This window comes from Gracilinanus agilis, chromosome 4 (assembly GCF_016433145.1).
Source record: "Gracilinanus agilis isolate LMUSP501 chromosome 4, AgileGrace, whole genome shotgun sequence".
Taxonomy (NCBI): Eukaryota; Metazoa; Chordata; class Mammalia; order Didelphimorphia; family Didelphidae; genus Gracilinanus; species Gracilinanus agilis.
The window spans coordinates 263,248,214-263,261,765 of record NC_058133.1 but is presented as its reverse complement, the minus strand read 5'-3'; the positions used below and the strand labels follow the sequence as shown (position 1 = coordinate 263,261,765).

The 13,552-nt window shown below is 37.4% G+C and overlaps 1 protein-coding gene across 7 annotated transcripts in view; it reads left to right on the top strand.

Annotated features, from left to right (window-relative positions):
* Window positions 1-2,128: 2,128 nt before the first annotated feature.
* Window positions 2,129-13,552, top strand: part of FKBP5 (FKBP prolyl isomerase 5) — a 180,610-nt gene continuing 169,186 nt past the window's right edge. For 4 of the 7 annotated variants that reach the window (XM_044674266.1, XM_044674267.1, XM_044674271.1 and 1 more), the window contains exons 1-2: window positions 2,129-2,211; window positions 2,898-3,008. The gene's annotated coding sequence lies outside the window, so the exon portion shown is untranslated. Of the gene's footprint in view, window positions 2,215-2,897; window positions 3,015-13,552 lie in introns of all 7 variants that reach the window. The other 3 variants (XM_044674270.1, XM_044674269.1, XM_044674268.1) reach the window with 2 other exon arrangements.

Genomic DNA, 13,552 nt, shown 5'->3' with positions numbered 1-13,552 from the left:
AGTTAACGTAATAGTCCAGGTGAGAGGTGATGAGGAAGTGAATTTGGGTGGAGTCCACATCTGTTCCTTTGATTGTGCTATTTCTTAGGGCTTAGAACATCTTCTTCCCTATCTTGGGCAGGACTTTTTTGAAAGCTTTCCTGCAAGGTCAGTTCAAATATGGTCTTCCTCCACAAAGCCTTACTTAAATATCCCTGGCCAGAAGTAATCAATAATTGATAAACATTTATTTAAGTACTTCCTCTATGCTGGCCATTGTGTTAAGCACTGGGTTTTCCAAAAGAGGCAAAAGACAGTCTCTGCCCTCAAAAAACATACAATCTAATATTATCTTGTCTTCCTCCTTTAAAAAACAAAAACAAACAAGCAAACAAAAGAAAAACAGCCTCAAAGGTTAAGTGACTTGTCCAGGGTGGCATAGCATAGCTAGAGCAGATTTGAACCTAGGACCTCCTGACCTGGGACTCTTATTTACTGGGCTACTTAGCTGCCTGTCTTATTTAGTCTTCCTCTTATAGCACCTGGTGAAAGACTCTTTTATACACTGATCACTCTAATTTCTATTATATTCATTGATATCAATATTGTCATATCTCCTGCTGAATTATGAACTCCTTCATTTGGCTGAGACAGGGTAGAACTTGGGGAATCAAGAGATTCAGGTTCCTGCCAAATGCTAGACTATCTTATTTTACCTTTACCTTTGAACACTCAAGGGCGTTTCATACATAGTTTATTATTCTCAGTGGTTGTAGACTGAATTTAAACCTTTTTCATGTTTTCAGCCTGTATCATCTCTTAGACAACAGCTCCTCACATTTATAACTCATTTTGTAAAGCAGGACTTCCTGTTATCTCTATCAACTTGTTAATTCTTAGATGTGGGCATTGAACAACTTCATGTGATTTTATGGACTTTGACTTTGTTCTCCCTTAGCTCCTATCTTTCTACATTGGAGAATCCTAATTATTTCCTAGTTCTCATCTGAAAGTCTTGGGGTCATTTACTGAGTAGCAAATTGTGAAGTTCCTGGAGAGCAAAGATCTCCCTGGTCTCTTACATCTTGTGCCCCTTCCAAGCTTGTAACACTCTCCCTTGCATGTAACAGCTGCTCAATAAATACCTGTTGTTTGATTGACAGACTGTGGTAGGAAAAAGCACTGATTTTTCCTATGGTCAGAAGATTTGGCCTTGAGTACAGGCTCTAATCCAGATACCATTTACAGTTTGTCTCTGGGTAATTCACTTAATATTGCAGAGTTTCAATTTCTCAGAAAGTAGACTAGGACCAATCCATTATTCTACTCACCTCATTGGATTATTGTGAGGAAAGCAGGTCGCCACCTTTAAACCACTTTGTACGGGTGAACTATATTTAATGGATATCGGAGAGCTATAAGAAAGGAAAGTTCATGACAGTCACTCGAGAAAAAGATTTCCCTCCGGGTTCAACAGATCCAATTAACCAAATATTTACTAAGCACTCATTGGCCTGGGCCCAGGAGGCAGAGGATTTCCTCTGTCCTAAGCTGGGCATTTTTTACTTTCCAGGATTGGCTGTCCAGAGTATGTCCAGGCAGCCCGTTAGGGTCGGAACCACTCCTTTCCAGCCTTACCCACCCCTTCCATCTGCAGGATCAGATTGAGCGGAGAAGCAGGAGTGTCTGGGGCTAAAGGAGGGAGGGAAATCCTGCAAAGACAGAGTAAGCGGTTTGTAGCAACGTCCCCAGGGAGAGATCTCCGGGTGGGTACGGGGACGTCCAAGGGCTCCACGCCTCCTCCCAAGGCTCGCGGGGGTGGCAACGGGGTCTGGGACAGAGAAGACACGTGGGCTGCTAAGGCTTGGGCAAGGGGAGAGCATGGGGCGGGAGGGGGAGTAAAGAAGGACTTGTCGAGAGGGAGTGGAGGTGGTGCCTTATTTGCATGGACCGCGCGCGGGCGGCCAATCGGAAGAGGCGGGGCGGTGGCCCGCGCGCCTTTCGGGAGGGAACTGACAGCCCCCAGGACCTATCGAAGGACGGTCCTGCGGCTGGCGGGGGCTGGGTCTTTCCCCGCACTGCCCCGTAAGGCAGTCGGGGAGTGGGTGGAGGGACTCCAGCCGGCTCTTGGGCTCTGCCAGTCAACGGCGGCGGCGCACCGGCGCGCGGGCTAGCGGTTGGGCACGGCGGCGAGCGGGCGAGCGGGCGAGCGAGAAAGTAGCGCTGCGGCAGGTAGTGCGGCTGGGGGGCAGTGACTATGGGGTTGGGACCGGAGGGAGGAGGAAGAGGCAGCAGCTCGGGTGGAATCTTGAGATCGGGATCGGAATCAAGTCCGGGCACCCCTCCCAACTCCCTCCTACTACTCCCCCCATCCCATTCCACTTCTCTCCGGGCAGCCCCTGGGGAAGGAAACTGGCTATAGCCTTTAGTGGGACCGGGGCTGGGAGGTGAGGCGAGCTGAGTGAATGAGCCCTTCTTACCTCGTGTGAGTGAGTGTGTGCGCGCGCCCCTCTCCCTGCCCGGCGTCTCGGGCCAGTGACCCTAGTGGGGCTGGAGGAGCCAGCGACCACCCCTCCCTGGAGACCGTCCCTCTCTTTGCCCTTAGTTTGGGAGCCTTTTAGAGTCTGCCTTCCCCACACGCCTTTCCGTATCTCTGTGGTCATAGTATTTACTCTGCGTGTACCCTTTCCAAAGGTGTAGGGTTTTTTTGGGGGGTGGGTGGTAGTTGTGGTGAGAAAGAGAGCAAGACAAAAGAGGATTATCTGTCTTTTTCTTCCCACCAGCGCACCCACTTTTTCCCCCCAAGAGAATTAAATGACAGGTTGCTCTGGTCTTGATTCTCGCCTTTTGTTTTTTCTCTCATTCGATTTCTGACAGATCTCTATCCCAAGCGTGTCTTTCTTTTCCCTTCGTTGCAGGAATTTGTCTCATCTTGATGACCAATGTCCAGGGCTGCTGTCTGTTCAGACCGAGGCTGGGGGAAGGATCTTAACAGATCAAAACTCCAAGAAGTATCGTGTGCTCGAAGTGTGAGTGTAAGAGTTTATCTGTGTTCCCTTAGCTGGAAAAGAAAACCCCACTTTCCTGTTTAATTGCAATCCCAAGAGACTGAAAAAAAAGTTGGGAACTTTAGCCTGGAATTGAGAAATATGTTGGTACTAGTTACAGTTATAATTTACGATTTCCACAACTTCATTGATTTCTTGGACTATGTCAGTGTTCAAGTGTAATTTTCCTGAAGTTAGCCAGAGCTTTGGGCTGTTACTTGCTAGTCCTACATCTGCTCCTTGTCTCTCTTTTGTTTCCCTAGCCTTCCCAAGGATCTCTTTTGGTTTAGAGTTTCCACAGAATGGGAGGTATACAGTGTAGCCTTCTTAATTGTTATTTCACCTGTCTCGTAGCAAATGCTACCACCATATTATAACTGGATTGAAAAATGAGTGCTGTTTGCATATAAAAATGATGTTGAAAAATACCACTGGAACTCTTAATGATGTGAGAGAATTTTTCACTCTTTAGAGTAGAGGAAGTATCATGACATGATTCTTTCTACTTTATTAATGACAATTTAGTCTTTTAGGATCCTGAGTGAATTGTAGTATGATAAAACTTTTGAAAACCCAGACACAGAAAGGTCTAAAATCTAGGTATTTTTAAGTGTGGGTCAGGATTCTAGCTCTATCCTTTTCAAGTGCAAGTAGATCTGATCAGCTAGCATTTTGACAGAAATAAGGAAACGTTTAACTTTAAGACTGTACAATAGTCTGGTAAAATAGAATGGTCATAACTGAATCATTTTATTACTTAAAGATTGACTTGAAGAAATACTGTGGGAAATTATTTTGTGTTGGTGACAAGTTCCTATGTATATTTTGTGACTGTTGCTTCTAGTTGAATTGTTTCATGTTTTTCAGCTGGACTTTGGATTTCTTTCTCAGTTTTGAATTTTCATAATGTTCAGATCAATAGAGTTGAAGTCTCTTTCAAACCCCTTCCCCTCCATTTTGCTCTTTTATCTGTTTAGCCTTCTTTACTTCTTTGGGGAGAGACCTATAAGAAGAATTATTATTAGCTCACCCTCAAAATGTAGTTCTTGGAGGCAGCTGGGTAGCTCAGTGGATTGAGAGCCAGGCCTAGAGATGGGAGGTCCTAGGTTCAAATCTGGCCTCAGACACTTCCCAGCTGTGTGACCCTGGGCAAGTCACTTGACCCCCATTGCCTATCCTTACTACTCTTCTGCCTTGGAGCCAATACACAGTATTGATTCCAAGATGGAAGGTAAGGGTTTTAAAAAAAATGTAGTTCCTAAAGTAATATAGTGCTTAAAAATTTTTTTTAAGCTTTTGATTTGGATTATTATAAAGAAACTGGTGTAGTTATTTAAGGATGGTAGGGCACAGAAGGGAGTGAAGGTATGGGGTAGGACAAAGTACCTAGGAAATGATAGTGCATTGATGAGAAGCTATACAACTATAGTCTCTTTATTTTGTCTTGCTCAACAATATAGCACATCCTTTATATGTATGTATGAAAAATTAAATTTAAATGTGGAGATAGTGAGATTAAAAAATTTGGCAAGTAATAGGGTAGATTTTATTTAAATAACCTATCAAGAAGATTTGATTTAAATACATTTTTTTTAAGTGACTTGTTTGGCATAGTATATGTTCTTTATAGCTGAGCTGTAAGTCTCAGTTTTAGGAAGGATACATTTGAAACTAGTTTTTAATTTTGATTTTTTTTTCAGTTTAAAGTATAAGCTCTGTCAGACAATTGAATGAATTTGACTCCCCCCTCCCCCTCCCCCCCCCCCCAAATTTAAAGTGGCCATTAATGAAGTAGAAATAGTTTTAAATAGTGAGGGTATTTTGAAAAATCCTTGTGAACAATCATTACAAATAAATATACTTTCCCAAATTTTTCTTATTTAAATACTAAGCTAAGTTCTGATTCTGTACTTTTATTCAGAAAATCAGTCATTAAAGAAGCCCAAGTATATATTTGAATTGTTTATTTTAGTTATAAATTGGGGATTAAAAAATAAGCATTTATCTCAGTTCAACAATGAGTTCAAAAGAATGTGGTTATATATGTACTAATTCATTCTTTATCCCCTTTCTGTTTGTTCATAGACTGGAAAATAGGACCACCTCATAGTATCTTAATATAAAATGAATTAGTCCAAGAAGAGAAACTATGTTTTTTCTTCTTTCATGGGATACTACTGCGTTTTAAAGCTGGAGTCTATCTTTGATACTTAGTGGGATTTTTCTGGATTGACTGTGAACACTGAATCTCATTGAGTAGAGTGGTTTTTGATCTTTCTCAATAATCCATAACAAGAACCTCTGGGAACCCCATCGGTTTAGGCTATTGATATTATCCGTGACTTATTGTTTTCCATTTGTAAAAATTTTCTAAAAAGTGCATATCAATATATTATCATAATTTATGACATAATTAGAATATTATAACATTTCATGATGGTATTTTCACATTTCTACTTATTAAAACTATCACTATAGAGATTTTAAAATTAAAGCATATTTTAATTTTAAAGGCCTATTTAAAAAATCTAAAATTAAAAATTCAGTTTTAATTTTTTTTTATTTTTTCCATCTTAATACATTGTGGATAATTCTTAATCACATATCAGATTCAAAATGAAGTGTAAATTGAATTCTTTTAATATCTAATACTCTATAAACATTTCTAATTTTAAATAAATTTCTTAGTCAATATTCCTTTTGAACTTGTCTCTACGTTTTTATAAGTTTTTAATTGGTCTGGACCTTTTATTTCATCTTTATATGAACACTTCTTATGGAAATTCCATCAGTCAGTGCAGATAATTTTGCAGTGGATAGTCTTATGAGAGTTGCCGGTAGCAGAGAAGCTAAGGGCTACCAGACAATGTATATCAGAGCTGGTACTTAAATCCAGAGGTTTTCGAACTCTTATCTATTACAATATGCTGCCTCTAAAGATAGAAGTATATGCTAGAAAATCAGAACTTCTATTGGAGATGTTAAATAAAGGATAAGAGCCAAGTGACATTGCCTGTTAGATAATTTCATAAGAGTAGGAACCATACCTTTCTTATTTGTCTTTTGATCTCTAGGAGCCTTGTTGGTAAATTAGAATTATATAATTATATAGTTTTAGAGTTTAGTCTAATCTCCTTGTTTTGGAAATGGGGAAACTGAGGCCCAGGTAGTTTAGTTGCTGCATTCTTGCTGTCTCTTCAACATAAATTTTATTTCTAAAGAGGAAGAACCTTTATTACTTACTAAACTACTTATGCCTAACAACCTCTGTTAAATCATCTATCCAGGAAATAATTTAATCCTTTGAGTTTATATCCCTTCAGAAATTATATAAACCTTTAAAATTTAACTTATTGATAACTAAATTTTACATTTGTAATATTGTGTATGTTTGACTTTCTTCTGTAGTGATAAGTTTTTAGGATGTATCAACATTGAATAGTAGCAGGCCACAAATTCTTAAATCTAGTGTTCAGTTGATTTGGTTATCCTACATCTTAATTGCATGTCCTAAAGATACGTCAATCCTGTACAAAAATGATTTTTATTTTTCTAGACATTGTATTTATAAAAGCCTAAAGAAAAATACATTTTTATGGAGAAAGGTCTTTGACTTGTAAATTGTTGTAACTATATATTTATAAGAAAATGAAGAACTGATCAGGGCTTTCTCTTAAGGTCAATGTCATTTTTTTTTTTAACCCTCACCTTCCATCTTGGAATTAATACTATGTATTTGTTCCAAGGCAGAAGAGTGGTAAGGGTTAGGCAGTGGGGGTTAAGTGACTTCCCCAGGGTCACACAACTAGGAACTATCTGAGGCCACATTTGAACCCAGGATCTCTCATCTCTAGGCCTGACTCTCAATCCACTGAGCCACCCAGCCTTCCTCTGTCAGTGTCATTTTCAACTAGAACAATTTAAAAAACTTTCCAGAAGTGTAAGACCAGACCTGCCCAAATGATGTAGGCTATATAGTTTATAGCTTTGTAACTTGTCTTTTTCTTGCCAAGCCCCAGGGGATAGTTTGCTTATTTAAAGCAGTGCTTGCTTGATTCGATAAAATTCCAGTACCACAGAAGAATTTAGACTGATTTTTGTAGTTGATTATGAAAGGATTTTATTCTCATTGAATTGCAACCTATTTCACAATATAACTAGGCTTTTAATTTACAGGTTAAAAAAAAATTCCAACTTTATTCTTCTGTTGTAGCTTGGGATTAGTTAGAATAAAAACAATTGAGGATGAATTTTTTTCATGATTTTCTTTTCTTTTCAAAAAATTTCCTGTCTTTTGGAAAATTTTTGATCAGGAAATAGGGCCACAAGGGGGAGTTTACAGAACTGCAGATTTTATGTCCACTTTTCTATCATTGAGATAGAAAGGGGAGGAAAAAATTGAAAAATAGGAATAAAAATTAAGTGTAATATTTTGAGGCAAGAAAGCAGAAGATACTGAAGAGTCAAAGTCAAAAATTGTTCTGACTCCTTTTGAGCTGTTCTTTTTGTACTACCCTTATAATGAAATTTTCTGGTTTCACTTTTTGGAAAAGGTGTAATCCTTTGAAAAACAACAATTTTGAGTGCAATATTGCATTAACAAGTAAGCAATCACACATGTGAGAGTTTGGTGAGGGGACACAAACATCCTTAGATTATGCTATATAGCCAATAATGTAGAGACAGGTGAAAGTCACAATTATTTAGGAATAGAGAATAAAGGAAGATGAAAGAATATTTTTGTTTTTTCTCATGTGAACATGAACTTCTAAAGGCAAGGTGGCAAACTTCTACTTGTATTGGTAACATGCTGCTTCAGGCCTAATCAGTCACCAGGGATTTATTAAATGCTTGCTGTGTACCTGGCACTTTTGTCTAGTGAGACAGTCAAAAAGGAAACAAGTTCCCACTTTCAAGGAGCTTGCGTTCCTTGGGGGAAATATGTACCTTAGGAAGTGTATGTAAGTTATATAGATAGTAATTACAAGGTAGTTTGGAGACAAAGTACTAGCAGCTGGGTCTTGAAGATGGAATCATTTAGGAGATGGCAGCTGATCTGAGTTTTGAAAGAGCAAGGGGTTCTAAGAGGTGAGGAGGGATGCATTCAGGCATGGAGGACAGCTAGTGCAAAAAGCCTTTAGACAAGAGCTAGAATGTGATATGTGAGGAACAACAAGAAGGCCAGCTTGCTGGAATTTAGGGTACGTGGACAGGAATTCTGAAAAATAAGCCTGGAGACCTCTCTATAAAGGACCTTCTGAGCCAGAGTTTTCACAATTCATGAGAAAGAGAAAAGGCCACTCCCTTTTCTCTGGAAACAGTAAAAAACTGAACTAAAATTTTCAGATTAATCTCAGCATCAGAAAGTATATATTTTAATTTATTTGTGGAAATGGAAAGCCAGCTAAACTATAAGCTTCAAATAGGAAGGCAAGACTGTAAAAGCTGAAAATGTACTGCCTCAGGTTTTGAATTATGTTACTGCTGGGAAGGGGATGTCCTAAAGGTTATAGTTGCTTTTATGATCAGGTATGTTCCAAGTAAGGATGGAATGTTCTGTTATGTATGTTAAATATTAACCTATAAAATGATTTCCATGTTTAACTTTAAAAACAGGACTCAATAAAACAGTATTATATTTTAATATACAACATAGGCATGTAGTTTTTGGCTCCAGTTCAAAAAATCACCCATGCATTAGGATGACAGTAATTAATTGATAAATGTTGAAATCCTGCCTGGGGAAGCAGCATGATGTGGTGCAGAAAAAGGAAGGAGCACTGGGTACTAATCTCACTGTACCACTGACTTGCTGTGTGGCCTAGTGTAGATCATCCTCCCTCCCTGGACCTGAATCTTTTCATTTGGCCAAGGTAAGGGCTGGGCTAGATGATGATTCTCCAGATCCAATCTGGCTCTCTCAATATAGGGTCATGTGAACAGGATCGTTTGTTGACAACACATTTGAGGGAAATTATCTGTAGAAAAAAATTTGTTGTATGGAAACGCACTAAGAATTGACCTTGTTCCACATCTAAGATTTTCTTTCCCCAGACTCTTTAAGTTCTTTATGAATACCACTGTCAAAAGGTTGAAAAAATATTTTATCCATGTCTCAAGTGAAGAAGATATACTATGACATCGACGGAAGACATATATGAATTAAGAAATAAGTCCCTATTGACTTTAAATTCTGTAATTAGAAAAGAATAATATCTTCTGTCATATGCCAACTTGCCTTCCTGGACCTTCTTTGTCCTGCTCCTTAGCTATTTGTGGTTATGCCACTTTGCTCTGAAATTTGATGAAATTTTTTGGTTAGGAGTCACCAAGGCATAATTGACCCAAGGCAGAACTGGCAGTTAGCTAGATTTGAAAGAGAGAGAAAGAGTTTATGTCATCTAGGGAATGAGATTGCTATCTGGCACTAGCTTTCCGGGAATTGAAGATGATTATTACTAATAAACAATTGCGCACCTACAGCGTGTACCAAGTACAGTTACTGACATGAAAGGTCCCTTCTGTCATGAATCTTCCATACCAAAGTGATTAGACAAATATGTCATTGGTCGAATTTTCTGGGTGGTGCTGTTTAGCCTGCTTTGGTAGGAAAGGTTGGTACTTGTAAATTCTTATTATTGGTTTAGGGCAGTGCTAAGCTAATATTTATGGCACTACAGCAACCTACTTTTGATCAAGTGTGAGAACAGAAGAATCTTATAACTAAGTATCTGAGATCATTTAATTATAGCTTACCTCATGTATCAGCTAGAGTAACTAACTTTAATTCTACAACTTAAAAATTATAATCATAATAGAATTAACTAATTGTGGAGGTTTCAGTTTAATATTTTTTTCCTATACAAGGTAACTTTGTGGTATTCTTTACAACCCAGGAAAACAATATATTTAGTTTTTCAGATTAATTTTTCAGCTATCTTAGAAAAAACTGATTTGGTTATTTTTATAAATCAGAAAGTAAAGTATATATTGGTGAAGTTATTGGGAGGACAATTCTCACTGATTAAATTGACTAGTCATGTAGTATGTATTTGGGACTAGTATTTGGGAAATGTTTTTCCCACTTCTCTTGATAAGAGGAGAATCATCACCAAGAAAAATATATCCACAAAATTGCTTTACTAAGGTAATAAACTTATATAGTTTGGGGATATTTTCTTCAATACAAAGAGAACTATTAGTTCTGTAATCAACTCATTAAAGAGTAAAGTGACAGTTCATACATCAGTCAACATGGAAGAGAAGATTGTTTTTACTTGGTATAATTGTTATAGACAGCATATATCTTTTGTTTTAAGATAATTGACTGAGCCATTTTCCCTTTTAGACAATAACATTTGTGATCTGTATTATTATTACTTCCTGAAAAACAAATTTTCTGAAATCTAGTCAAATCCTTTTGAAATATTTGAATTTATAATTATTTTGTTCAAAATAGCTGACTTGACTGCAACAAAGCATCTTTGACCCCTTTAGATTGGTAGACAAAGATGACCTGTTTGAAACAATTTGCTTTGGTCAAATATTAGGCATTGCTGCTAATTGTCTTCACCTTCTTCCACAATTTATATCCTGAAAAAGATAAGCATTTTTTTGCTTATTTAATTTATAATGATTTATTAGTGTCCTAAAGAGGAAAATACTTGTAAAACTTGGAGTAAGAACAGTTGCTTTTAAAAGCTGGATTATTTTTCAATAGCACTTGGGCACTTAAGTAACTTCTACCAGTTTAGGATCATAGAATCATGAATTTAGGGTTGGACAGGTCTTCTGACTCCAGGTCCCTTATTATTCTACTGTAATGTTTTGTGGTGGCATGAAAATGGACCTGGATTTTAAAAGGCTGTGCTATGGGAGCATAATCCTTCAAAGGAGGTCTAATAAACAGGAATAGCTTTGAGTACTGACTGTAGCAATAACTTCATATGATGATTGCCTGAGCATCAGCCTCTCTAAGTTGAGAAAGGCTTTGGTCTAAAAGGCTAGCCACTCAGTGATTATTTTATTCAATCATGGCATCAGATGAAAACTGTTTAATAAAATATGTTAGCTGGAGTACCTACAGTGATGATCCTTAAAATATCAAATATTGAAGTAAGAGAAGCGAAACTTCTCTTAAGTTGCATCATTACACAACTAGTTTGAAAAAAAAAATCCTTTAGGGCAGGAAGGTCTTTCCTTTGTGTAGTTGACTGCCCTTTACCTAGCACGATCCCGTGTATGTACTTTTTTTGGTAACCCTTACCTTCTATCTTGGAATTGTGACTAAGTAAAGATTCTAAGGCAGAAAAGTAAGGGCTAGGTAGTTGGGATTATTAAGTGGCTTGCCCCCAGGGTCACATATATTTTTATATACTTTCATAGGATCTCTAATTTCTCTCTTGGTCTTTTGATAATTTAGTAGATCAATTTCTTCTAGTTGTTTGAGGAGAAAAATTAAGTAGTTTGCCTAAGGTCATACAGCTGTCAAGTGTCAAAAACTGGATTTGAACTCTGATCTTCCTAACTTGGAATTCACATTAACCTAAGCTAGCTCTATAATTTGCCTGTAATTGACACTTGGTAAATTGAATTTTTTTAACCCCTTACCTTCCATCTTAGAATCAATACTGTGTATTAGTTCCAAGGCAGAAGAGTGGTAAGAGTTAGGCAATGGGGGTTAAGTGACTTGCCCAGGATCACACAGCTAAGAAGTATCTGATGCTGGATTTGAACCTAAGACATCCCATCTCTAGGCCTGGCTCTCCATCCACTGAGCTACCCAGCTGCCCCTGGTTAGTTGAATTGTTTAAAAAAATGGTGTTTAATTATATTTTGAAGGAATGATTGAAGGATGCTTATGGTGTAGCTCCATGCTTGCTTCCTTAGCAACTAAAAGGTGTCATCTCTGGTACTTGCTTCTTTAAAAAAAAAAATAAATAAAGATTTTTATTTACATTTTTTGTTTTCATATCATTCACATTCCCTACTAAGCCTTCCCAGGGAGCCTTTACTTACAGTAAAGAATTTTTTTAGGAGGAAGAAAAGGAAAAAAATCAGCAAAACTAAACAATTTTTTTGATTAATTTTTTAAAATTTGAAATTAAAATTAAAATTTTTTAGTTTTTTAAAATTGATGTTATATGCAGAGTTCTATGTAATTGGGCCCCCTCACCTTTGCACAGAGTAGTGGGAGGGAAAGCTATTTTCTCATATCCCTCTTCATAGAGGCTAAACTTGACTGATAAAATTTCACAACATTCAATTTTGTTTGTTTTGTGGTTGTTCCTTTCACTTAGTTTTATTATGTATTTTTTTCCTGTTTACATTCATGTAAATACTTTCCTTTATCCTCTATATTCTTCATATTTGTCATTTCTATAGCACAATTATATATTTTGTTACATTCATGTGCTACAATTTAGCCAGTTCCAAATGGAGGAGCAGCTATTTTGTTGCCAATTGTTTGCTACCACAAAAAGTGCTGCTGTTGGTCTATAGCAGTGGTTCCCAAACTTTTTGGCCTACTGCCCCCTTTCCAGAAAAAATATTACTTAGCCCCCTGGAAATTATGAAACTATTTATTGAACTCAGAATAGAATGTAATACAAAAAAAGTGTGGCCATCACCACTCCTCTGAACTGCTGCAGCACCCACCAGGGGGCGGTGGCATCCACTTTGGGAATCACTGGTCTATAGGATCCTGCCTTTTTTTATCATTGTCTTCCTTGAGATACAAGTCTAGCAAAGTAATTTCTGAGCCAAAGGATATGGATATTTTAATAATTTTATTTGAACCAATTCCAAATTATTTTCCAGCACACCATATTGATTCTAAGATGGGAGGGTAAGGGTTTTAAAAAATTGTGAATGGCCCAGTCATTCTAGAAAGCAACTTTGAAATAATGCCCCCAAAGTTATAAAACTATGTAAATACCATACCAGCTATTCGTCTTATTCCCTAGCAAGATCAAAATAATAAGGAAAAAAAATAGGGATCTGTGTGTATAAAAACATTTATAGCAGTATATATATATACTTTTTGTAGTAGCAAAAATTTGGAAACGGGGATGAAATGATAATATATATAAATGTGATAGAATATTATAGAATTATAAGAAATGATGAAATGGATGATTTCAGAGAAACCTTAGACTTATAAGAGTTGATTCAAAGTGAAGTGAGCAGAAAAATTTATATGGTAATACCTTTATAAGGAAAAACAACTTTGAAAGATTTGAGAACTCTGATCAATGCAGTGACCAAACATGATTCCAGAGGTCTGATGATTGAGTACCTACCTCTTATAAGAGGTGATCAACTCAAGATGCAGAATGAGACATACATTTGTGGGAATTTATTTTGCTTCACTGTGTTTGTTACAAGGAATCTGATTTTTTTTTTCTTTTCAAATAGGGGAAAGTAGAAAGACTAAGGGGGTAGAGATAGGAGGGAGGGAGGGAGGGAGAGAGAGAGAGGGAGAGAGGGAGAGAGAGAGAGAGAGAGAGAGAGAGAGAGAGAGAGAG